The sequence below is a fragment of the Balaenoptera borealis genome (assembly GCF_965194805.1).
Source record: "Balaenoptera borealis genome assembly, chromosome: 4".
In the NCBI taxonomy this organism is placed as follows: Eukaryota; Metazoa; Chordata; class Mammalia; order Artiodactyla; family Balaenopteridae; genus Balaenoptera; species Balaenoptera borealis.
The window spans coordinates 52,514,575-52,542,193 of record NC_138861.1 but is presented as its reverse complement, the minus strand read 5'-3'; the positions used below and the strand labels follow the sequence as shown (position 1 = coordinate 52,542,193).

The 27,619-nt window shown below is 43.2% G+C and overlaps 1 protein-coding gene and 1 long non-coding RNA gene across 13 annotated transcripts in view; one reads left to right on the top strand and one right to left on the bottom strand.

Annotated features, from left to right (window-relative positions):
* The window catches only part of LOC309628525 (uncharacterized protein), a 65,622-nt gene that overhangs the window by 10,695 nt on the left and 27,308 nt on the right, over positions 1-27,619 (bottom strand). The gene's annotated exons all lie outside the window — the stretch shown is intronic.
* The window catches only part of LOC309628308, a 38,969-nt gene continuing 16,868 nt past the window's right edge, over positions 5,519-27,619 (top strand). For 7 of the 12 annotated variants that reach the window (XR_014244383.1, XR_014244384.1, XR_014244385.1 and 4 more), the window contains exons 1-2: positions 5,519-5,599; positions 9,608-9,753. This is a non-coding gene — a long non-coding RNA (uncharacterized lncRNA). Of the gene's footprint in view, positions 5,600-9,607; positions 9,754-19,196; positions 19,275-27,619 lie in introns of all 12 variants that reach the window. The other 5 variants (XR_014244390.1, XR_014244391.1, XR_014244392.1 and 2 more) reach the window with 2 other exon arrangements.

Genomic DNA, 27,619 nt, shown 5'->3' with positions numbered 1-27,619 from the left:
AGCCGGCGTACTAGCAGGTAGGGACCTTCTCCAAAGTAAGTTCTAGGCACCCAAAGGCCCTTTGTGGACAGCTATTGTGTAAAATATTAGGGCCCCACCTCGTCCTCAGTCCTCCTTTTCCTGATGCTCAGTAGAAATCCCCTCTTTCTTTCCTAGCCTCACAAAACAAAACAAAATGCTGGAAAATATCTCTCTAATGGAATCCCGATACAAACCCAGAACACTGGCCCACAATGCACCTGCATCTCAGAACAACGCACAGCAGACACGTAACATGGGCCAGGTCCTGCCACCCCCTCCCCAGTGCCCAGAGTCACTGTCATCACTCAGGAGTTCTGTTCCTACGAGGCGGGGGTGGGGGGGGGTGTGTGTGAGAAGTAGGCACGTGTCCCTTAGATTCTGTCATTTCACAGCCAGTGATGGCTGCAGAGGATTAAACAAAGGCCAGGGAATTGTCATGTTACATTGGTCATGGGAGTACAGGCTGCCTGTGGTCCTTCCCCTTCCAGCTCCCAATAATGGAAAGACAATCTGAGAAGCAGGCATAAGCCAGTTGCCATGGCGATCAAATTGTCTGGAACACATCCCTGTTCAGGAGAACAAGGTACACACCACGGTGCACCTAATTAATCAGAACAGGTGTCACAGGACGTTTAATAAGAACACAGAAGATCGTCTTCCTGCCCCTGGGCTACACTCCTTCCCCCTTTAAAAGAGGAAGCAGCCTTCACAGACATTCCACCCGAAACAACCCCACTCCACATCTGTCCCCTGTCCATGAAGGAGTGACAGGAAATATGAACAAACTCTTCCTCTCAAGGCAGCCTGAGGGTCCACCATGAGATACTGGACGAGATGAAGTAGGTCTGAAGTACTGCGATTCCACAAAAGGAAGAACAATTCAGAACAACTCAGGAACCTGAGCCCTTTCTTGGCTGAAGTTACACGGTTGCCCATCCCCTGTTGAATACAAAGCAACAGTTACCTGAACTGAGAAGTGAGCTCTGGGCTGGGAGGAGTGGACGAGGTGTGGGCTGCGGCAGTTAGAGTAACCTCCTGCCTAGCTCTCGGAGAGGACACTTCACTGCAGCTGTGGCCACACACAGCCCCACTGAATAGTTTTCTCACCAAGACCATCTCTCCCCACGGCCCCCTTAGATACAGTACGCTCCTGTTCAAATCCCTTAGAAAGATACGGTGAGGCAAGCTTCAGGTGCCTCAGGAACACAAGACAGGTCTAGGCTTTCCTCATGACCCTCCCTGTGTCACCACCAGGACATCACACACATCCTTACACACACGTTTCAAAGTGGCTTGTCTCCCTTCTAGAAAGAATCAACCTGCCTGCTGCCATCCTTTCTCCATAGCCAGGGCGATTCCTCTTGATCCACCTCCAATGACCCCTCCTCCCCAGTGCAGTCTCAGGTTTCTTCAGGCTCCCCAGTCTCCCAGGTGAAATGTCCTTGTGTGTCCAGTGCTCTCTTCTCCCTCTACTTCAGTCCAACTATGTGCCCACAGTGGAGTGTCACGAGTGAACCCGAAGGATGGGAGGGATGGCAGGGTTTCTGAGAACACACCCCCAGCCTATAGGCTTACCTCCTTCTGAAGCCATCCTGCAGGCTTGGGCACGGACTACTGCTGCCTGGTAGCCTCAATGAGAAAAGTCAAGACCAGGACCCAGAGAGTGACCTGCTTCAGCAGACGCTCAGGATCCAAGTGAAGGAGGGGCAGGTTTGAATCATAAAAGTAGAATGTGGCTGAAACGTTCTGCAGTGGGGGAGGGGCAGAGGGCACGTGGGTCTGGGTAGGGTGGGGGTGGGGAGACATTCCAGGAGGGCTCTGGCAGGTAGGCAAGAACCGGAAGTTCCTTCCACCTCACACAGTGGCAACACAATTGGCGTGGGCCTCTTTACGCAGTTTATAGACTGTTTTTTTGATTCACGGCACCGAGGTTGGACTTGACGGTCCCTTCCTTTCACTTCTTTTTCCATCAACCTAGTTTTGTGTCCCTCAACACACTCTGCTTCCTACCTGGTTCTTGACTTACTTCAACAGAGACTAGACTTCCTGAACAAAATTCAGAACTGTTAGTCTGATAAACACTTGGATATTTATGGCCACATGGAACTGAGTATTTGAAATTAGGATTGTCTCAGCAGATCCAGTGTCTTTGACTGCTGTATGTACATCACTCCTAAGGGAGTGGTCCTTGTGCTCCAACCAACATCCAGCAGGACCAGCCTTACTAATGATCCTTTGTGCTGGAAAGCCCCCGTCCATCAAAAAACCGTCATGCAGCCCCCATGTCCAAGACCAGAATTCACTAAATGTCTTTCTCATAGTATTCCATGGTTGTAAAACATTTAGTTTTGTACCTTTTAAATGATTTTAGTATAATATTTTAAGCGAGCAACACCTTCTCATGGTTCAAAATTAAATTGTGCAAATTGGAATATGCAGTGGCGAGTCCTCCTCCCACCTCTTTCCCCTGTCAACCCAATCCTCTTTCCCGGAGGAAACCAGTGTTATCTCTTTCACTAAAATCTTCCCAGAGATACGTCATGCAACTAAAAACGAAGGCAATCTGTTTTCATTTTTAAAAATGCCTTCATTTTTTTTCTAGTTGAAAATTCATATATGTTCCTATATATCTGAGGATATTTCCAGTGATTGTCTTTGTACGGGTATCGTGGCTCCTCTGTTTCTGCACTAGATTCCTAGAACAAGAATTTCTAGTCTCTTAAATTTCAAAGCACCTGAAAGAATAGGGTGGCTCGATCTAGTAAAGAAAAGTAACAAATGCCTAACTGAATTTGACTTTTGAATTTCACATAAACAATGAATTCATTTTTAGTACAACTTTGTCCCATGCAACATTTTGGACATAGTTTTACTGCAAATTCTTTCCCTGTTTATCTGAAATTTACATTTAACTCGAAATCTGTATTTTATCTGGCAACACTACCAAAAAATCAGAACATACTAAGCTATTCTCAGTTACTCATCCTTATGACAAAGAGAACTTGGAGTGATGAGACTCAAGTGTGCACCTTGGCTCCAACAGAAAACACAACTGTAAACATACACAAAATCTGCAGGCTCTTTGGATGAAATGGATTTGGAAGAGCCATCCGATAGCACTGAACACCTTGGCTTAGTAGGGGTAAGGACAGAAGTAAGGAACAAGAAGGCAGAAAATCTTCTTCTCTTTCCTTATGTTTAAGGGACTAAACATCCTAGAGCCCTGGTTTTTCTAGGTGTTAAAAGTCCACTACCCATGAGATGGATGTGCACCTTGACACAATGCCAAGAGTTTATCCACCAGTGTCCAATCCCCATTCAGACAAGCCCACTTCCATCGAAATCCTAGCCTGCAAGCCCTGCTTACAAGTTTGTTCATTTCCTGTCTGCATTACATACACTTGCTCTTTACAATCTAGGCTCATCATTGCATATGGCCCCATCTGCATGGGAATCATGGTAGCATTCCTTTTACAAAACTTGTTGGAATATGATTTTCATATTGAGAATCCATGTCAGTCAGTTTACCACTATCAAAATGATATGAAAGAGTATTCGTGTTTTGTGTCGTGAGAAGAGAGGACTGTTAGGAAACTTGTCAAGGGAGATGAAGGCTGAAAACCTCAGAGGATGGCAACCAAATCTCTTGGGAGACGAGATTCTCTCACTGCTGTAGTTGCAGTAGAACTCCAACTGATTGTGGGGTGTTGGGGAAGGAAACAGAGGTTTAGAAGGACTGTTCCACAGTGTGAAAAAGACTCCTGTTGGTGTTTAAGAAGTTCCTTGTCCCTGGTCAGGAAAAACTGACTCAGAAGAAGATGAGAAGATAAGGTGAGAATATTTCAAGCAACATCATGGTGAAACTTTATATCTAAATAAACTTGAGACATAAAGTTTCTAAATGAACTTTATATCTAAAGAAACTCCTGTCGGGGACTGAAAAAAATAAACAGTTTGGGAATATCGCTCAGTACTGGAGCTTTTACAATGAAGGAAAACGCATATGATTTTCAACCAATAACTTCATACTAGAGGGATGGTGAGGCAAAATATTGTACCCAGGTACTCGAGAAAGGCAGGCTTCCTTGTTGCTTCCTCCCTTTGTTCAGTCATTCAACCAATTATTTACAAGATTCTCACTCATAATTCTGATACAGTATTTGAAGGACTCTTCTCAAGGCCACTGATACAAAAATTGCACTGTGCAAAAATTAGCCAGTCCCAATTCTGCAATCACTTTTGTAATACTTCAAAATCCTACACCCCAGAGACAGAGATAATCAAATTAGCCCAAATGTAATTTGGGAAGAGCAGTCACAGAAGGGAGTATCTAAAAGTCCTTTGGATCATGACCTCTGACTATTCCTGCACAGGGGCTGGGGGCAGGCATTGACTACTGAGAAAAAACAACTCTGGACATGCATCACAAGCCTCAGAAGACAGTTCATCTTCCACTCAATCACGAAACATTAAAGAAACGAAGAGATACCATGTTTGTGTCTGGTGGAGTTTTCAAGTCTGTGCACTTGGAGGCGCTTAGTGCTGTTAGATGTGAGGGGTCTTCAGAGGCATCCTGTTGAGTGAGAAATGCTCTAATCTTGCAATTGACCAGAAAGAGGATCTGATGATTGAAGTTTCTTTGGGAAGTATTACAAAGTCAGGTCAGTAAGTTGATCCCGCTACTATTTTTGTTGTTGTTGTTGTTTTTAATGCCAACTGAAAGTCTGCAAGATATTACAAAAAAGGAGGGAGGGAAAGGAAAATTGTTCCCATACTACCTGCTGTGTTGAAATTGGCCCAGATTGTCCACTCTCTCTCAAAGTTATTTAAAAAAAAAAAAAAAAACCGTACAAAGGAAACACCTGTGAATCAACATTTATTGAAAAACCTCCATGTATTAAATACACTGAGAAAAAATATTCTAGTAGAGTAAATGCGTTTGGAAAAACTCTAGGAACGGAGTCAGGAGACAGTATCTTAAGAGTGTTTCCCAGGTCTGAATTCTTTGCTAGAATTGTTCTTTAACGGAAACTTCAGGCTTGCTAGGAAAAAGGACCTACTGTTTTTTGAAAGGCATAAACAAGAACCAAGGAACTGCAGTCCAAAGGGCATGAAAGCACTTGCCCCAATTGGAGGCTACTGTGCTTAGAGCGGAGCTCTCCAGAACTCTTTGTAGCTAAGTGCATGGGTTTCACGTGTGCAATAGAAAAATCACGAGTGCACATCTCACAAGAGCTGGTTTTAAGAAGAGACCAGCACGAATGTCCCCAGCGAGGAGCGTCGCCAGAGACGATCCTCAGCGTGCCCGACACTCCATTCCTGTCCTCTCCTCTCCAGCAGAGAGCTGCCGGAGCAGATCCCCGCGCGCCCCGCGCCTGCACGCCTGCGCACGCCCACTGGGGCGGGGCTCTCGGGCACGCGGACCGCCGTCCTCCAACTGCTCCTGGCATCTGTTGGGGCAGTCGGCTCCGGAAGACAGGAGCGCATGCGCGAGCGCGGAGGGTGGGGCCCCAAGGGCCGTCCGGCGGGGGCGGGGCCTGTCATGGCAGCCTCGAGAATCAATTCCAGGAACCCTGAGGTAAGGGGTACGGGGATTTTGACCCCTCAGGTGTCACCGCTCTGCGCTGTTGTTCACCCTGTGGGTTATTTGTGCCCTTGTCCGTGTAAGGAGACTCCCCACAATGTGGATTCACGCCCCCATAGAGCTCGATTCCCTTGAGGGGTTTACCTCAGGGTTATTGGCCCCACTGGGGAGCCGGCTGCATGAAGGGTTCAGTGATTGTGAGGCCCACAGTCGGGGGGAAATAGTGTGTGTGAGCTATTAAACAGGTGCCCAGGTGCCGTTCTAGGCTGCGCGTTCTGAAGAGTACAAAAGCTAGAGGGACGTTCTTGCGAGTTGAAAACCCTCATCTGGTTCCAAAGGTGTAGCTCAGGTGATTGGAAAATGAGTGAAGAGCGAAGGAACACACTCATGGTTTCACTAGTGTCTTCCTTCTTATCATAAAAACATCAATCAACACTTATGTCCAAACTGCATTCTTTTGTCAGTGATGGGAGCAACTTTGCTGAATGTGGTAATAAACATGTATTTGTAGTCTGATGTCACATCATGATTGATTTGCAAGCATAGATGGGGTCTGTACATATTTAATTGGTTGGTGGGAATCTGATATGTAGTCAAATGTGTGGGTTGGTTTTGTCTGTGGATGTTTGTGTTTGAAGGGAGGTCGTGCCTGTGTTTTTGTGAGAGCGTGTAAGAGTGAGTGTTGTACTTGGAGGGTGTTGAGATGTGACGCAGGCATACTCAAGGAGTTGGTGGTTAGGTGTTTGTAATTTGGTGTTTGGGGAATATGTTTACATGTGTTTTTTTCACCCATGAATTTGGGGATTTATGTGCGTCTAATGGTGGATTTGGAAGGATTATCTGCATATGCATAAGGGCAATGTCAGGAAAAGTAGTGGTGTATATTACTTTGGGTGTCCAGTCTGTTTATTTTGTATATTTGGGGAATGTAGGATGATCATTTGTGTATTCAGGGCATGTTGTATGGTTATGGGGTGTTTGTGTGTGTGCCTTTTCAGGAGCTGTCTATGTATATTTGGATGTGTAGAGGGCAAGTCTGTGGCTATTTTATGGGACTGGTGGATGTTGTATATGTAGGTATGTTGTGTTTGTATGATTCTGTATTCTGCAAGATGGCAGAGTTAGTTCTGTGTGAGAGGTTGGGAATGTGGGGTTATGTATATGCCGGTAGTGTGGTACTGTATGTGTATTTGGAACAAAGGGCATATAGGGTGATATTATTGCATATTTGTAGTGTACTGGGTAATTGTGGTTCTATTTGGGACTTGTGGAGAGTTATGTGTTAAATGAGTTTGTGTGTGTATTCAAGGGGCATGGCCACTTGGAGGAATATTTGCTGAGGCTGTGCATTTGTAATTTTCAGTAGGAGCCTCTTAAGCTTATGTATTTTGGGAAGTGAGTATATGTGTATCCGATAAAGAGATGGGGTTCTATGTTTCTACAGGGAAGTTGGACAATTGCATTTCTATGTATTAGAAATATGTGATACGGGTATTTGTGAGTACTTGCATATGTGTGAGCTGGCTCCTAATAACTAGGGATCATTTGATAGATGGAAGTTGTTTCATAAATGGTTTGCTGGAGATACTTCCATGTATCTTACTTGTGTATTCTAATCTGTGTGTGTGTCCATCATCAGGTTCATGCATTATCAAAGTTTGTTCATAAGGTATGGAGTTGTTAGGAGTATGCAAAGTGTATATCTTTGGAGAATGCTAGGGTGTTTATACATGTGTTTGGTAGGAGTAAGAGGTGGTCTGTCTCTATATTCAGGGTGAGGGTAGAAATATATATATATAAACACCCCCACACACATACGCAGTTTATATGTTGGGGTGGTGGTGGGGAGCTTGTATTCTGGAGAGGTAGCATAACGTATAGTGTTTGGGAGGGGATCTGTATGTTCAGGGCTTGGGAATATTTGCATGTGTGTGTCCATATGTGTGTGAGAATTGTGTATGTATATTAGTAAGACTGCAGAGGTTGTTGGTGTTTTTCTGTTTTGAGTGTGTCTGAGCATTTGGGGTGTATACTCATGAGTAGTTTGTGGGTGTGTGTATTTGTGATTTGTGAGTATATCAGGAGGCTTAGAGTCCTCTATGTGTCTATTTCCAAATGTAATGCCTGAAGAATTGAGTGGTGTTGCTTGTATGTGTGTTCTCAGTATTAGTGAGGTGGACTTATATGTACAGTTGACCCTTGAACTACACACGTTTGAACCACACGGGTCCACTTATAGTGGATTTTTTTTCCAGTAAATACTACAGGACTACTACATGATCCATGGATGCAGAACCACTGCATGGAGGGTTGGCGCCCTAACCCCCAAGTTGTTCAAGGGTCAGCTGTATTTGATAAGTATAGGTTATTTGTGGCTGTGTGTGTTTTTGAGTTCCTGGGGCTTCTGGGGTATGTATTCTGGGGGATGTGAGAGTTTAGTTTGTGTGTTTGGAAACCAGTAGACAGTGTAGGTTATGTGTGTGTGCAGGAATCCTGGAGTATATGTATTTTAGGGCTGTGGGACTGCATATGGGTCTTTTTTGGGTTGCACGTGAGACAGTTGTGTACTTGGTGAGCCTGCGTGTTTAGGTACTCAGTGTGTACATCTGGATGGCATATTGGTTGCACATGTTTGTTTTCAGGCCCATGTTGTGCGTGTATATATAGTTGTGAGAGTGGAATGTGAATATTCAGGGTGAGTAAGGTTTCGTCTGTAAAAATTTAGATAGTAAGAGGTGGTCTGTTTGTGTATTTATTCAGGGTGAGGGTAGAAATGTACGTGTGTGTTCAGGATATATATATGTATATGTACAAACACATATGTGTATGTGGTATCCTTTTGGTTCTATATCTGTGGTGGGAGTTGAGGGTTCTACTTGGGGTGTAAGTGGATTGTGTGCACAAATTCATAGGAAAAGTTATGGGATGTGCTGGAACTGGTTCATACTATCTTGGGATAGTCAATGGTGCATATCTCTTCCCAGCTCTGTGTTCAGTGATGTCAGGTGGGTAGCTTGAAATTGGTCATGCTGGGAATATTTATACCATGTAGATAGCATAAGTGAAGTCTTTCCCACCTTTCTCAGAGAGTTTTTTAGCACTTACCAGCAGACCACTGATGTGCGTGTTTGGATGTATGTATGTATGAAGCAAGAATATTTGGGCATCGGTGGAAACGTATGGGACACCCATGTGAATTGTGAGTGGGGCATCTGGGGCTATGGGCCCCTGTATATGTGCATTGACCCTGGTAATTATGAATCATTGCATTGCTCCTATCAGGTTGGTCTGTTCTTTAGGGCCAAAGAATCCCCATAAATGTTGTAGATTCCCAGTAGAAATCATGCAGACGGATACAGGGGTGTCTGTACCTTAGGCAGGTGGACACTCCTTCAGCATTTGTGTGGTCCTAGCATCTGGGTCCCTAGAAGGGGGGGCCTGGTGGACAGATGGCCATGCAGAGCAGAACCTTCACAGGTGTGTTGTTGGCGTGACAGGCAGCAGTCAGAAAGTCACGTGGCTTCCTGGATAGGGGGTCAGATGACCAAGGGCTCTCCCAGGAAAATACCCTGAGAATCAGTTGGACAGCTACAGGCGTTACTGGCTCCTCTGGGGCACAGCTGACGTGCAAGGACACCCTCCACATGGGGTCCAGAGCCACGTGTCCCTGAGCCCAACTGCCCCAGGGTGGTGGGAACTGTTGCGTATCAGGCTGGTCAACTGTATCACTAGGTCTCAACCAACCTGTCTCCATGGAAACCTAAGTCCTCAGGGATAGGCAGGACCTCTAGGGATCAGTGAGCTGACAAGGACAGGGGTGGGGAGGCTTTGTCCCTGAGGGAGAGTTGGGGACTGAGACCTGGAGAGCCTGGGGAGTCCCACTCTGAGGAGATATGGCTCTGATGTTCCCAAACCCTTTAGCCATGTTCTCTGTTCTTTTCTAAAGGCTCAAGATGCTTCTAGCAGTGGGAAGCTTCTCTCAGTTTCATGTTTCTCTGATAGGATGAACTGACCCTCTTATTCACTATTCCACATCGAGCTGCAGACCCATCAGATGGAACCATGTGATCATTGTGGCCACCAGCTGACCCCACAGCCACCTTGTGCCTCCCTTGGACCCACCCAGGAATGTCTGAGCCTTCTTTATGGTGAGTCTTGTGGCCTTTTCTCCCTCATTGTGAATCCTCCTGCCAATAAAACATGCTGTGAATGTTAACAAAAGGAAACCTCAACTAGAATTGAAGTCTGCACGGCCCGTAGAGGGAGCTCTCATGCCGTGTCACTCATCATCTATTACCCCAACAGGAAGAGGTTATTTACTGACCCCAAACAGGAAGTGCAACCACTTTACTACCCCAGCTGGAGGAGGGAAGACTTCCTTCCTGGCCAGCAACAAGAAATAGAAAATAGAAATAGCTAATAGAGAATTCCGCAGTTTAGCCAATGAGAAGCCATTGTCACCTGAAGTTTCACTTTCCTCCAGTGAACTTTCATTTTTTCCCTTGATGATGACTTTCTTTCCTTGTCCCACCCTCTTTACTTTGAAAGCCTTCTGGGACTTCCCTGGTGGTCCAGGGGCTAAGACTCTGCTCTTCCAATGCACGGGGCATGGGTTCGATCCCTGGTCGGGGAACTAAGATTTCCACATGCCATGTGGCGTGGCCAAAAAACAAAAAGCCTTCCATGGTGTGTAACCCGTTGGAGTATCTCCCTTTCTGTCAGTTGAGATGCTGCCTGATTCATGAATCGTTTAATAAAGCCAATTTATTCAAAATTCAAAGTAAATCTTCACATTTACTCAGTTAAATTTTGTTTTTTAATACATTGGTGGCATTCAGAGGTGGCCGCTAACAGTTTCATATGTATCCCTCCAGAAATGTTCTGTATCAAAATATGTATGTGCACTTTTCTAAAATCCACTCTTATGATTCCTCCTGCTAACAGGATGATTTTATGATTAAATGCTTATCTTTTTAAAAAGAAAAAGATAAATATATTGGTGGCAGTGATGGGATCTGAAGCAAATTTCTGATAACATTTGGGACAAGGAGAAACAGGAGTGGTGCCCGCAACTCCTTTGAGTTCACTGTCTTTCTTGCCATTCCTGAAGGTTGTTGGTAAGCTCCTCTTGGTTTGAGCTCCATTCTCTTTGATTGAGTTTGTGCTCGCAATCTAATTGGCTTTCCTTTACAGGGCAGGTCAGTTTGGCTGGTAGAGGATTCTCCCTGAGGCCAAACCCCTAGCCTTTCAGATGGAAATTCCCAGGACACAGTAACATCTCTTGGTTATTGCCAGTATATTTTGGAGTGGGAAACCCTAGCCCCTAATTTTGTTCCCTGGATTCCACATTGGGCACTGCTGGCAGTGTAGTCTGCACTTCCCCATCTGTTTGGAATCAGCCCTCAGTTTCCATGCTTGGAACTGTTGGTGGCAGCTATAGTTCTCCATTTTGTTTGGCATCAGTTTGCAGTCCCCATTCCTTGGGATTTGCTGGTTGGATCTTTTTCCTCAGTCCAGGGATCCCTGGGAATTGGTGGTGGTGCATACCAGGCCTTCTTTTGGCCAGGACATAGTGACATCTCTTTGTTACTGCTGATATATTAAGGCGCAGTTCTTTTGTGTGTTCTTTTGGGTTGACAAAGGCTAGCTAAGGAAATGAGATCCTTTATCAACAAAGAGTTGAGAATGCCAGCTTCTGGCACACCTGCTTATTTTATATTTGAGAACTATGGTCCTGGAGGCTGTAGATATTTAGAAAGATGGCAAAATTATACTAATATTGATCTAGAATTACAATGGTCATTGTGGGGAATGTTCCAGTTAGACAAGATTGTTCATTTAAGGAAAACACTAGAGAGCAAGGGTTCCCAAATTGGACAGGGAGAATGAGATGCCTGCTTTAGTTGGTATGTAAAAGTTTACAGAAGGTTTCAAGATTCCAAAATCGCTTCGTTTAGAGACTTAGAACAAAAAGCTAATGAAAAATTGAAGAGACAAAAGGTACCTGAAACAAAAGACCATAGGACGGATGTGACTGCAGATTGAACTCCTACTGTCCCCCCCCCTTTCCTTTTTCACCTGAGTACTCTTGTTTTACTCATTTTCTGTCTGAAATACTTTTCTATTCCCAAGAGAATATTTAACAATTGCCATTTAAAGTAAAACTACCTGAGGTTGCAGGTGAGCCCCCTCAGGTGTCCTTTACCCCTTGGTCAAAGACTGAACTGAGAGCTATAGTCAAAGAATTCTCTAAACCTAGGGAGGAACCCCCAACATTTTTTTGAAGAATTTGGAGTCACTGTCACGGCCTATGTCCCCAAACTGCTAGATCTTTATCCGCTTGTACACATGTTGGTAGCACTGGGGGAAGCCCCAGAATGGACGTGGGAAGCAAAATGACATAATCCCTAGGATGATATTCAAGGTCCTCGACCTAAAAAGGCTTGCAGAATAACAACTAACCTTTTATAAGCTATTCCTAAAATCTTCCCTGCTCACACTTGGTCTATTATTAATTGGCCTAATAATGATTGGTCTATTATTCACTCATACAAACAAAAGAGGGGTGAATCTGTGGAAGACTTTAGAGCCAGTTTGTAGGCTCTCTTTTTACAGCATTTGGGGTTGCAAGCAATAAAAAGGCCACTCAGCCTACTTTAACTGCCCTCTTTGTAAATAGATTATCTTCTGAGATTAATGGATTGATAAAAGGGCAGAAAATAGGCTGGGAGGCTGTAGGCCTGACTGAACTCCTGACTGTAGCTGAGCATTTTGAAAGGACCTTGGAGTAAGATCACAAACAGAAATCCACCAAGCTCATAGCCTTACAGTTACAACAGCTCTAAGGCAAGAGACACAAAATAACACCTAGGCCTCCCCCATTACAACCTCCTAGGGGTCCATGATCAATTCGATGACCCAAAGTTGATGTTTCATTTGTAATCACTGAGGACACTGGGAAAAAAGGTGTCCTCATAGGTCCTATGCAAACGCTTCACAAATGCTCTCATATCTGTCTCAAAGGGAGGGCCCCCCCCCATGACCCTCTCCCCTAGTTGGCAGAACTCCAGAGGTTCTCTGGTAAACGATTGCGAGCAATTACCTTAAACAGCCCAGAGGAAAATAGAATGAAAATTAATGAAAAACTGCCAAATTTTAGTTGATACTGGAGCTATGCTTTCTACTTTAAACCCCACTCTCATATTCTACTTTGAAATCTACATTAAACCCTAACCCTAACTGTAAATGTAATTACCTAACCCTTTAACACCCTATCCCTAGCCCTAGCCCTAGCCCTAACCAGATCTGTGCTTTCTACTCTAAATCCCACCCTCAAAGAACAACAGGTCCCTCTGAGTCAAGAGGATGTTTCCATAGTGGGAGTACCTAATAAAGTTCAGAGAGAATTTTTATCTCAACCAAGGTTCCTTTTTGCTATGCAATATAGCCCCAGTTAATCTATTCGGTAGAGATCTCTTTTCTAACTTAAAAGGGCCAGTACATTTTGCCTCCAGTGGAGGTCTCACCTTAAAGTTTCCTGATCAACCTGAACCTGATTATTTATGTTCCTTACAATCTGTCCTGGACATAAAAGAGGAAGTTCAGCAAAAGTTCTCTAATTTGGTGGAGATGCCTGCAAATTTGGGGGCTACTTCTGACAGTGTTAACATCAGAAGAATAAAAAAAATGCAAACCTATAAAGATTCAGATAGATGTAGCTAAACCTCTCCCTAGGTTTCCTCAACAACTATTAAAACCTGCGGTCATACAAGGTCTCACACCTATTGTAGAAAACTTAATTTCCCGGGAGGTAGTCATTCCTGTACTCGTCCCTGCAGCATGCCAATCTTGCCTGGTTGGAAACCTGGCAGGATGGCGATTTGTCCAGGACTTGGGAGCTGTTAATAAAAATAGTTATTCCCTGTTTTCCTGTTGTTCCAAACCTAGCCACCCTTCTGTCACAAGTTTCAACTGACTTGGAATGGTGTACTGTTGGAGACCTTTGTTCACCTTTCTTCAGCATCCCGGAGACCCAACAGCCAATATCTATATGCCTTTACTTGGAACAATCAACAATATACCTGCACTTTTATGCCTCAAGGGTCCACTGGGACCCCTTCTTTTTTCTCCCAAGTACTTCACCAAGATTTAAGTACCCTCTAGTTCCCTGAGAAATCCACCTTTTTACCATATGGAGATAACCTCCTGCTGTACTCAGCTACTGTAAAGATTCCATAAGGCATGCATAAAAGATTCCATTTATTTGCTGCAACAGTTAGCTGAGAAAGAACACGAAGGAAAAATTACAATTATCTCTAGACACTGTTCATTACCTAGGACATAATCTAAGCACTGAAGGAATTCAGCTATCTCCAGAGAGAATTAGGCTGATACAGGAACTTCCTAGACTCACAACTAAGTGCTAGCATTGTGGATTTCTAGGTTTAGCTGGTTATTGCAAGTTCTGGGTTCCAAATTTTTCTCTGTTACCTCTTCCACTCTATGAACTTATTAAAGATTTAGTTCCTGAATCCTTTGCTTGGGAAGATAAACATAAGCAGGCTTTTACAAGGCTAAAACAAGCACTGCAAGAGCTGCCTGCCTTAGGGTTACCCAAATGATCAGGTTCAGGTTGATCCGGAGACTTTAAGGTGAGATCTCCACTGGAGGCAAAATATATTAGCCCTTTTAAGTTAGCAAAGAGATCTCTACCTAATAGATTAACTTGAGGTTATTCAAAACCTTTTACATGATTTGTGCATGAATGGCATAATCAGGCCCCGCGGAACTATGTGAGCATGGTAGTAAACATAGGCCTATTGCCTATTATAGCATGCAACTTGAGTCAGTTGCTTATGCCTATCTCAGTTGTCTTAAGGTTATAGCCACAACTGCAAATTTAGTGGAAGCCTTGGCAGATTTGACTCTAGAAAATGAAGTTTATTTGCAAACTCCACACATTGTCCACAGTCTTCTTAACTCTGAATTGACAACATTTCACTGCAAGTGTCACTAGCTTCACTTCCTGTGAAATCCTGCTTTCACCACCTAATCTTTATCTTAAACTTTACAACGTTCTCCATCCTGCTACACTACTACCTCTGTCTCACAAAGGTGAGGACCATGACTGCAGGGTAACAGTGTCCCATGGGAATTCCCTGGTAGTCCATTGCTTAGGACTCCGAGCTTCCACTGCAGGGAGCGCGGGTTCGATCTCTGGTCGAGGAACTAAGATCCCACAAGCCACGTGGCGCAGCCCAAAACAAAAACAAACACAAAACACAAAAACAAAACAAACAAACAGAAAACAATGTCCCATTTTGTGACACCCGTGTCCTGAGTAAAGATGTTGCCAAGTCCAAGCTTGCTGTGCTTGCCGCACGACAGGCCAATAAGTCGGAGATGAGGTGTTGAGGCAAGGAATATGACTTTATTCGGAAAGCCAGCAGACCGAGAAGACGGCGGACTAAAGTCTCAAAATAACCATCTTATCGGGGTTTGGATGCCAGTTTCTTTTATAGCACAGAGAGGGGGAGGAGATGAGGAGGTAAAGTAAAAGGGCCATAAGTTTTGCGAATATCCCCTGGAATGGCCAGCCTCAGGGAGGGGATGTGTTCATTTCTTCTTAATTGCAGCCATCCACAGGTGGACAGAGTCCGTATGTTTCCCTGAACAAAGGCACTTTGGTTTAACATTCAGGCAGCGGAACAGGATTCCCCGAGGCAGGCCATTATGTACAGACAGTATCCTTTTAGTGAACAAAAGCAACGGAAGGCAAAGGTTAAAGTAAAAGAAACAGATCCATCGTGTAGTCAGATTTGGCTCCTCCCTGTTCCAATTCCCTACTGTCAACGTCCATTCCACAGTCTTGTGGAAAAAGGGGTGACGGCCCTTCTAATTGCTTTGTCAGATGGAACTTTCCGGGAGTGTCCACCATCGGTGCCAGTGTTCCAAACGTTTTTTTTTTTTTTTTTTTTGGTTCCTCTCTGGAAAGTGTCTCCTTTACACCTGTAGCCTTAAAAAAATATTCTCAGCCTAAAAGTTGAAAGTTATGATCTATTTGACGGGAATTTTGAGAGCTTCAAGCCTGGGAAGCAGCATCTCAAGTTAAGGAATTTGGCAGTTTTCTATGTATGGGAAGATGCAAGAGTCTGGGCTCACTGAAATCATTCATTTGATATGTACCTCAGCTACCCGGGGCCTGTATCCTATATTCTCATATCCTGAGTTTCGTCAGGGCTCACCGGCTCACGTTGGAGGGCTGCAATCGCTAATGACTGATGTGTCAGGCAATATTCCATTTCTCAGATCCTCTCCTCTTGGTCAGGATTTTGACCAATATTTGGGAGACATTTCAGGATCAAATTTTGTCCCACGGTGCTGGGAGGTTCATCCCAGGTCAGGGGAGAATTCTTGATATGCCACTCCAGGTGCTAGTTTTTGGACTAGGCCCTATTGATAAGTAAAGATCCTCTGGATCCTCTATCTAATTATGACCCAGGAGACATTTTCCCTTGTTGCTTCCTCCCATACCTAGAATCACACTATTACAATTATTTTACGTTATAAATGTGATCTATTTCCTCAAGATGTTTAGCCATAGAAGTATTGTTGGAGGCCTGGTTACATACTGGGTACTGTAAGAGACACCCATCTTATAAAGTAGACAGGATATAAGTAATGCAGCTAGTAACGTTAACAAAGACACAGTGCAGCAGGGAGACACAAAGAGCAAACAATCTGGAAACAAAGAACAATGATCAGTATAACTACTTGTAATCCAATTGCAATGGCGAGCGACCAGAGGTACAATAACTGATTTAGTGAGCCGTCCGCTGTTTCAGTGTACCAGCAGTGCGTACTTAGACATGCACGGCTTAATCTTTGAGACAAGCATACGCTACTGGCAGGATCAACCAAGTTGAGAGAAAAAGATAAATATTTCAATTCTGCGTACAAGGGTATAATTTAACAAATTACTGTAAGTCATAATTAGTTTAAGGGGAGGGTTTTGCTTACACCTGGAAAACACAGATTCAAAACAGTCATTTTTCAGATAGAAACCATAAAAATTATAACCATAGTCACCAGTTTACCCAGTCATGTGCACCTAATCGTTTTTGTTAACAGCTTTATGAAGCCATCAGGTTTCCCATTAGAATTCTTCAAGATCTTACCCAGTTCGCCTTTATGGTCTGAAAACCAGAAACTTGTATTTATCCAAAGGTCCCTTGTATAAATCTTCTTGAAGAGGAAGCATTTTTGCAGAGGCATCAGAGTGAAACCGTAACTGTGTACAATGACGAAAGACTTAAGAAGGCACTTTTTTTTTTTTTTTTTGGGTGTAATCCAGATTTTATTGCTTATTATGTCATTCCATACAACTTTAGATAAACACGTTGAGGAAATATACTGGGAGTATTAAACAGATGATGGCAATATTGATGAAAATGTTCAAGTGTTTTACATAAGGTAGTAAGAGGCACCGCAGCCACCATCACCCGCCCCCGCCGAAATTTGTACATTTCGTATAAAAAGAGTAAAAATAGTTCATTGGCATTTAACTAGCATTATTCTTTGTAATCTATGAACCACGATATGTCTGAATAATTTCAGAATCTTCAGAGCAAAACAAAGCATTTTCTTCCACTAGCAGACATAGCAGTTTCAGTTTCTTTAAAAAACAAGCAAACAAGTCAGCACAACAAAAACTATACACACAACCCCAAAACAAAAAAGTTGGCATATTCCAGTGGTCCGGAATTTTGACGTTTCTATCGCATTAATTCAAGAAATAAAATGTGATTCAGCATTTAAAAATGAGACAAGCTTCTTCACCATAGTTACACTTACTTTATAATTGAAACGATTTAACTGAAGCCAATGTTAACCCAGCAAAAACCATGGCTATAACTCAAACTGCTCTTTTGATAAAGAAACTTCTTTAAAAGTTAACTGTTCTTTAAAAACTCAGACCCGAGCTGCACAGGTGTAATTGAGGAACCGACAACTGACTCTTCCAGAAACCACAGCAGCAGTTCTAAGTGGTTTTGAAGCTGGGGAGTATATACAGAATCACCGTAAATGGCACATACACATCAGTAACTTCCTGCTAAAACAGCATTTGAAAGACTTCTATGTCTATTTTTACAAAGATGAGTGGGCTGAGGCATACATTTGGCTACTTGAAAAGAAACAAAGAGAAGGCACGTTTAAATCTGATTACGATGCAATTGACAAAGTAACGTGGTTACTGCGGTGACATGCAACACTTTCAGATAATAAAGAGAATTCTGACTGGTCACATTTTACCAGGACATACCAAATTTTAGGAACTCCATATAATCTGTAGAATACCTGTATCATTTGGCATACAATGTAACCTAAGAAGATTTATTGCTTATTTGACAACACTTCCCGTGTAATTCAACATACCAAGTCAACCTTATTAGTTAATATCTCTTTGGGGTGTTTCAGGGGCCCTTTGAAGCACCCCAAAGTTAGCTAGAGGTCAAAGGAACTTCATTATAATTTGATTTGGGAAGTTTTGTCCGAAAAATAAGAAAAGGGTTAAAAACAGTCAGGTAGGATCACATGTCACTGTGAAACAATAGTTATTCAGTTAGCCAAAGTACCAACAAAAGATTTCAAAGGCAAGTACAGAACAGATCTCTTAAAAGGTAGAAAAACTTAAAATCTGGTATCAAAAGCAGTCCAAAATCTTAAGAAACCTTGTCTTCTTAACAGAAAAGCGAAATTCAGGTTTTGCACCAGCTTACTTTTAAAATTTATTTACTCAGTTAAACTTAGTCAATCCTGACCACGTACAGAACTCTTTTTTTTCAGGGTCCACTTTCCATAAAGCTTCTGTCACTTATTTTAGCACAATTCTGACTTTCAAGTGGTCAAATATCTGGAGAGACTAATTTTAGATAGACCTTCCTAAAAGATAAGTATTTTAAAAAGTTCACCTAAAGCTCTTATTTCATTTGCATTTTCTTTCCTTAAAAGTTTCTTCACATCAGGTTATTTCCCTGCTGACAAATTTGCAATAGATATAACAAGATTTTATTCAGCTTATATTAAACCTAGGCACAATAAAAGTATTATACTTAATGTTGATGACTCTAACAGCATGTCTATATTAATTAGATCAACAAACGAACATTAATACCAGGTCTTAATTAATACTAAATATTTCCCAGTTCACGTGAACCTGAAGCTCATTTAGCTCAATTTCTTTTGTATTTAGAATAGTTTGGTTTGTAAGTGCTCACTTTTCTTTAAGCCAATTACATAGAGCTCATCCACAAATCAACCTCAGCAATGTTATCCAAAGACAAAGACACATACAAGGACACAAACATACAGAGACGTCATAGTTGTCATTTCCAAATTTCAGCACGGAGTCAGGTACAGCCATGTGAAACCCCTCAGTTTGCAAAAAGAGGTTGGATTCAAATTAGGCTTCTGACAGATGGAAAAAATCAAACTCACTTGTCTAGATGGCTGAATTTTTACAGAAAAGACACTTAGGTTTTTTATTTATCCTTGATAAGTCAATTTCTAAATTACTTTACCCTCTTTTAAGAAGATGCATTTTAAAAAGATGGCAGAGATGAGGGTTCCTGAGAAGACCAGAAAGGACATTTGCATCTCAAAGATACAGGCAAGTTATTCCTAGGATGACTTTGTTTCCCCTTTGTTTACTATTTACAAGCCTCTTAAGATAAACTGGGAGGGTTTGGGGAGTGGTATCTATTGGAGAGTCAATCAACTCGTCCCCCACTGTCAAAGTTCCCTGGGGCTCCTGTGGGGAAATTAGAATCGGACGCCTCAGGTCCAAGGGCGTCGCCTGGCCTCTTATAGGTTGTCAGCACAAGGGAAATTGCCCTGCTGTGGAAGTGGCTCCCGGTCCAAATTGGGTGGCCTGTGGAGTCTTAGATGGTGATACTAAATCCGGCTCCTGTGCTCTGGGGGTTAACACAGAAACTTCTATTTGATCCCCGTGGGTAGGGGAAACAGGAGGTGGTGAATATGATGGTGGCATGGGGGGAGGGTGGGCAGTTGGAACAACTGCCGGTGCAGCTTGCTGTTTTGCAAAACACTTGTAACTGCGAGATCCTATAAAAGTTGAGTGAGCCATTCAGGAGCTACCGCCCTTCTGATCCTGTATTTTGGGTCCGCACCCTATTACAATAGTATATCATGTGTTTCTTAGTCATAGGCTCAGGGCTATGTTTCACCCATTTATCTAATATAGGCCCCAAAGGGCTCTCCTTCAGGGTAGAAGGAGTATTTCCCGTTTTGTACACCAAAACGCAAAAGACGCAAGCAAACTCTGGCATCAGTGCACACAAAACCAAGACCAAAACCAACGAACCAGTTCCCAAATCGGTTCTGAGGGGGTGTAGTGGTGTAGAGAGCAGCCGTCTGGTCCAGAAGCCCACAGGCAGCTAGGAGGAGCTGTGTTAGTGCAAAGGCTCCGGGACACATAGTCCATTCTCAGCCCAGAAGGAGCAGCCAGGGGGAACCAGTGGGAGGGCTTGACTAATTGACCTTTGTGCCTGCTATAAAGCTTATTGTTTAGCTCTTCGCCAGTAAAATATGGAGGGTTTGTACGTGGCTGCATAAATGGGTCTACCAATGATGGACAAGTGTGGTATTTGTTGCCTCCGAAGTGTGAAGAGACCTAAGGAAGACGAGTTGGGCTTGCTATAGTGTGTTGGGGGGCTGAGTAGTTAACAGCTGAGGTTTAGCTGCAAGAGGAATTTCCTGGCTTTTAGAGGATCAGTTAATGCCCAGAAATGTAATAGTTGTGGACAGCCCTTGAATTTTCTGTGGGGCAGTAGCCCACCTGTATGTTATAGATGGGTCACCAACCATGTTAGGGCCTCATGCACCAATCTCCTCAGGGGCTCTGGATTAGAACATCAGTATAGTGCCAGACGGTGCAAGGGGACACCAGGTCTTGCCAGCAAAGACTGTAGGCAATAGCTGGGCTGTTAAGATAGCCAGTAGGCAGACAGGTTAAAACACACTGGGTGCCTTCTGCAGTAAAAGTAGACTGCAGCAGGGACTCCTCAATAACTGGTACTGAATAGAACATAATAGCTAGATTGTCACAGCAAAGTAATTCCCTGGAGCCCTTTGGATATCCTTAATTAACTGGACAGTGTTGGAAATGGGAGCCTTAATAGTGGGGATCAGCATTGATATTTCAGTAGTTGCTTATAAGGCACCACTCATTAATAGCAGGCTTTAATAGCAGCCAAATGGGGGAATTGAAAAGGAGAAATGGTGTGTTTAATGACTTCTTCTTGTCATAAATTTTGAATTTTGGGCTGCAATCCCACAGCCCCCTGTCATACATGTTATTGGGGGATACTTACTGTCTTAGGTGGCAGTCTTATGGGCTCCCAATATTCAGCTTCCACCAGGAAGACCAGGGATTTGGGTTTGTTCCACACGGCGTTGCGGTACATCAAGGCTTCCATAGCTGTACCGGGAAAGGGTAGGGCCCAAGGGGCTACCAGCGCTACAAGATTTTTAATAAAGATTGTTTCAGTAGTGACCTTCAGTGGAAGTTGAATGCTTTCTACTCCCCTGACTATTATGCGTTGTAATCTAACATGTGACCCTTGCTTATAATTGAAGGGTTTCCCAGGAAGCACTGTAATTTGAGCTCCAGTTGTCAATGAGAGCCATAAGAAAAGTTGTTTATGTGTGTCCCAAGGATAATTAGAGAAGTATATGGGCAATTGTCCCAGAGGAGGGCCACGCTCCAGGGATCTGCCTGGTCCCTAAGGCAGAGGCCTTGGCAGAGGTCAGGGTACAGGATTCGGAGAGGTGACAGCTGCCCATCACTCCAGTCTGCTGAAGAGTCTGAGCAAAAATGTCTACCTTGTGCTTGGGCTGTCCCAGGGTTACGTCATTAGGGACCCCGATCTCCAGAGCTGCCAGTACAGGGAGGTCTGTTAGTCATCTCATGAAGGATGGAGCTGCGTGAAGCACCACCCCTTGGTGGAGACCAGTAAGGGTCCCAGAAGTCCCTATATCCCTTAAGGGTCCTCTGTTGGGTTCCTGGCCGATGGGGCAGCGGGGCCCATGTGCCTTTACTGGCAAGCGAGATTTGGGGCTTCAGAAAAATTATCTCTTTCATATCTAGCTACAACATGGATGCAGTCCAATGCCTGTTGTACCGTATCTGACGTTTCTTTGAATTGTAACAGCATGGCTTTATAATTAGGGGGAACACAGTTCTCCCCCTTCCCTTGGAGAAATTTTTTCTAGAAAAATTTGCACTTCCATCACGGTATAGTTACATGTCTCTGTTTCTTGTTCATGCTGGTCATCCGATGTTTTGCTGCAATGGATGGTGACAGGGAATACCTGGAAGGGAGTTTTCCTCTTCCCTGACTCATATGCTGCCACTTCCTGTTTAGGGTGTCCCGGTCAGCCTCGGTGGGGTCAAGGGATGATTTGCAACAGCAGCAAGAATTGCAGCAACAGAGGAGGCACTTACCTCAGCGGCATTTGCCCGCTCGGGGTGCCATGATGCCCCTGGTAGAGCTACCTCTGTCACGGGTTAGGGCTGTGTGGGGAACTCATGGATGTATGTTTGGGGTATAGGATGGTTTGGGGTAATAGTAAAGCTGTGTAGAGACTGTGTATGTGTGATCTGGGGAGAGATGAGGGGCGTGAGTGCCTTTATGAGTGTACGGTTGGTGTAGCATGGTGCGGCTGGGTGGTGGGGCTGGTTCTGGGTGTTTTGAGGCTCTGTGTGCAGGCACTTGAGAAGAGGTAGGGGTATGCATTTTAATGCTTTGTGTGTTGGATCTGTGTGTATTCAGAGTATAGGGGTTATACACACGCTCATCCTATAGGGTAAGAGTTTAGGGAGTGTATTTTTGGTGTGGAGGAATTTGCAGAGATTGGGGTTGTCAGTGTAAATTGGGGTTGCTAGCTGTGTGTGTATAATCAGGGGATGTGACAGAGGCTGTTTATGGTATCTCAAGAGGGAGATGGGTATATGTTTGTATTGGGGGTGTGAGTTCATCATGTGTTGTGGGGGGAGTATTTAGGAGAAGGTTGGAAACCTTGTGTCTGTCTGATGGTATTTTGTGTTTGTCTCAGCTTCTGAGGCATTGTACATACGTGGATGTTCACAGCTGTGGGGGGACTGTATGTGTTATATTTGGATTTTGGGGGTTGTGTCTTATATTAAGAAGTATGTGAGTTTGGTTTGAATGTATTTGGCTATTGTTGAAGGGTTTGTGTGTTTGCATTGGGGGGTTATATGGGGTTGGGTGGACTTTTGTGGGATATGAGGATTTCGGTGTTTGATTATCGGGGGCCGTTGGGGGTGTGTTTTTGTATTCAAGACTGTGGCTGTGATTTTATTGGGGTTTGTAGTGCATGTATATTGGAGCAGGAGGGTTCTGGGCACACAGGCATCTGCTTATAGGTAGGGAGTTTGTGTGTTTGAGGATGTTTGGAGCTCTGTGGGGCTGTGTGATGGTGGCACAGGCGACTGTGGGCAGGTGGAGTGTGTGTTGGGCTGGAAGGGAAACTCGAGGGCATGTTGGTGACTGTGAGGCGCCCATGTGAGCTCCCACGTGGACTGACCTTTGTTCCTTCTGATCTTCTATGGCTTGTACCCATCCTGATCTTCTGTGGCAGCTACGCCCCTGGAATGGTCAGCAATACTCTGCTCATTCTTAGCCAGATGAGTCAGGAAATGTCACTTCCTCTGGCAGCTGGATGTGTCTCTTGCAAGTGAGTGGCCCTGGAGTCCAGGGTGCAGGACTGGTGGACAGATGCAGAGTGAGGCTGATTCCCCCGTGAGCCCTCTCCTCAGTGAGGTGGCCAGGAGGTCAGGGCTGTGTCTCCAGAGGGTCAGACATGGCCAGTCCTCTCTAGAATGTGCTGGAGGGGCCAACTCATTGAACGGACCCTGCCAGGAGATAAACAGACCCCAAGGACAATTCCTAAGGGAGAAGTCTATACCTACCCATCTTCCACTTTCTCCTTTGGATGGCCTCTACCACAAGGTAAAAGCTAAGCCCCCTCACACGGCCCTTCTTGGCCTGGTCTTACTGACCGGCCAGTCTCTCCCCACATCCTGGCTCACTCTGGGCCCTCTGGTGATACCAGCATGAGGCCCCCCTGCATGTCAGTTCTCACCTCCTTGCCTTGGCCCATGCTGCCCTTGCTGTTTGTCCTGCTCTTCCTCCCCCAAGGCTGCTGTGTGTCACCTTCTCCAGGTGGGAAGGATCCACTGAAAATGCAAATTTGGGTAATTACTGCATCACCTGAGTCTCTAGCACGTGCCAGGCACTATGACGCTTGCCAAATCCACAAACACCCCACAAAGCGGATGTGCTATTAGTTGCACTTTGCAGGTGATGAAGCTGAGGTTCAGAGGTGAGCAACCATGACCAAGTACCCTGTATGTACCAGAATATCAATCAGACTGGTCACCGTATCCAATAAAGCCAAACATTAGTCTGATCAGGACGCCTAGATGCCAGGCTGTAAAGGCGCAAAATATGTCCCAGCAAGAGAAGGAGCAGTGCCAAGTACCCCAGCAAAGAAGCAGAGTTCATATCCTGCTTTCTTAATCAAAATAACTGCAGATCAACCCACAGTTTCCTACTCTGTTAATAGGAGGAAAATACCAATGTGCATTGTCCTATAAAACTACCTTAAAATAATATGTATGATCCCGAGTGCTTTGGTAATGACCCCAAATCATCATCATGAAGTTGGGATACTTCTTAAAACACTGCAAGTCTTACACACTGGCATATAGAATCTGTAAAGTCAGTTCTTTGTGTAGTGATGGTAGATAGAAGTGGCCCAGAAGGACAGAAGACAGAAAATAGAGCAGAAACTATTTGTCCAGAGGTGACAATGGGTCATAGCCAAGGTTCAAGCATTACTAGGGAGGTGGTGAAAATAGTAATGGGCATAGAGTGTAATAAGTCAAGGATATCTCATGTAGTTTCCAATGAAAGTTTATGAAAGACATATAACTAAAAAGATAATAGGCTGGGAGGTGAAATAGTACAAAACATTTGATATATTTTTTACAAGGATAAAAGAAGATAGAAATGAACATTAAAGAAGTTGGTCAAATAGAAAAACTGTAAGATGGTAATCTCACAATATGATGAGGAACTTAGATTTATTTTGTTTAAATAAATTGGTAGACTCTATTTAGAGTAGTTTTAAGTTTAAAGAGAATTTGAGCAGAGTATAGAGTTCCCATACACCCCCTCACATCTATTCCCCAGACCAAGGTTTCCCCTATTATTAACGTCTTGCACTAGTGCGGGGCATTTTTTACAATTGATGAGCCAAAGTTCATACATTACTATTAACTAATATCCATAGTTTACATTACAGTTTACTCTGTTGTATATCCTATGGGTTTTGACGAATGTATGACAAGCATTGACCATTACAGTATCATACAGAATAGTTTCAGTGCCCTACCTTTTCCAGGATGTCATATAGCTGAAATCATACAGTATGTATCCATTTCAGTTTGGCCTCTTTCATTTAGCAATATGTGTTTAGGGTTCCTCCATGTCTCTTCCATTTAGTACTCTTATAGCTCAAGCTGCCATAACATAATACTATAGGCTTGGTGACTTTAACAACTCACAGCTCTAGAGGCTTGGAAGTCTAAGATCACGGTGCTGGCCAATTCAGTGCCTGGTGAGGGCTCTCTTCCTGGCTTGCACACAACTGTCTTTTCACTGTGTCCTCACATGGTGGAGAGAGACAGAAAAAACTCTCTGGTTTCCTCTTATAGGGGCACTAATAGAGCCTAATCCTCTTGACATCATTGAATCTAATTACCTGCCAAAGGCCTCATCTCCAAATACCATCACTTTGTTAGAGCTTGAATATATGAATTTTGGGGGGACAGAATTCAGTTGATAGCCTCATTCTTCTAACAGTATAAAATATGACGAATAAAGAAAGCTCATCATTAAATTATCTCTTTTCTAGCAATACATAGATATTTACTTGCTTTTTATAAACCATTTACATATTTTAAGATAAATGAATTAAAGATTTTAACAAGTCAGGTAGAACAAGATAAGAAATTGTAGGTACAAACATGTTGAAGCAAAAACACATAAACCCCGCCGTTGCATTGTCTCAAAAATTCAGTTAGAGTTCTAAGGTCTGATTTAGGTTTCCACCTCTGGTTCATGCCATTTGCTCTACCACAACAATAGGGATGGGGTAGTATGCTGAAGTTAGGACATTAAAAAAACCATTAGAAAACAGATACCTCGCTAAACTGAATGTTTATTTGGTGTGAATTGAGGCTGTTTCTTCTTAACGATATGATTCATATTAAAACTTGTCAGGACACAGTAAATTAACTAAATGTAACTTGGGGAGAAGTTTTACTTTTTACTGAGATAAAATTAAGCGTTTTAACTCGCACGATTCAATAGCATTTAGTACATTCACCATGTTGTGCAACCCTTACTTCTATGTGGTTCAAAAATATTTTTATCGCTTTAAAGGGAAGACCTACCCATGCTTTCTTCTACCTAACCCCTGGGCAGTCACCAGTCTGCTTTCTGTCTCTATAGATATATCGATTTGGATATTTCATATAAGTGTAAATTATACAGTATGTGACCATTTATGTCTGGCTTCTTTCACATAGCATAATTTTCAAGGTTCACCTATATTGTAGCGTGTATCATTACCTCATTTCTTTCTTCTTCCCATCTTTAATGAGGTATAATAGAGAAATAAAAATATATCTTTAAGATATACAACTTGATGTTTTGATATACATATACATTTTCAAAATCATTGCCACGATCAAGCCAATTCACATATCCATCACCTCATATAATTACCATTTTCTTTTTTCTTTCTTTATGGTGAGAACACTTCAGATCTACCCTCTTAGCAAATTCCAAGTACACAATACAGCATTGTTAACTATATGCACAGTTCTAGATTTCCAGAAATTATTCACCTTGCATAACTGAAACTTTGTACCTCGTGATCAATACCTGCCAATTTTCCCATCCCCTCATCTACTGTCAACCACTGTTCTGCACCCCACATCTATGACTATTTCAGATTCCACATAAAAGTAGCATCCTGAAGTGTTTGTAGCTGTCTTTCTGTATCTGGCTTATTTCACGTAGCATAATCTCTTTCAGGTTCATCCATGTTGTCACAAATAGCAGCATTTCCTTCATTTTGAAGGCTGAATGATATTCCATCGTATACAGGCATACCTTGGAGATATTGCAGGTTTGGTTCCAGACCACCAAAATAAAGCAAATATTGCAAAAAAACAAGCCACATGAATTTTTTGGTTTACCCGTGCATATAAAACTTATGTGTATACTATATTATAGTGTGTTAATGTGCGATAGCATTATGTCTAAAAAACCAATGTACATACCTTAATTTGAAAGTAATGCTAATTGGGAAAATGGCAGCAATGGACTTACTCAATGCAGGATTGCCATAAACCTTCAATCTGTAGACAACGTAGTATCTGCAAAGCACAATAAAAGGAGATATGCCTGTTTATATACCACACTCTGTTTATCCATTCATGAATCTACAGACACTTCAGTTGATCCAATATCTTGGCTACTGTGAAAAGTAAACATGGAAGTGCATATGTCTCTTCACAATACCGATTTCATTTCCTTTTGCTGTATACCCAGAAGTGGGATTGCTGAGTCATAAGGTAGTTGTATTTTTAATGTTTTGAGGAACTTCAATACTGTTTTCCTTAGTGGCTGTATCAACTTACGTACCCAACAAAAATGCACGAGGGTTCCCTTTTCTCCACATCCTCATCAACACTTGTTATCTTTTGTCTTTTTGATAATCGCCATTGTAACAGGTGTGAGGTGATATCTCATTGTGGTTTGACTTGCATTTCTCTGACAGTTAGTGATGTTGAGCACCTTTTCATACATCTGTTGGCCATTCATATGCCTCCTTTGG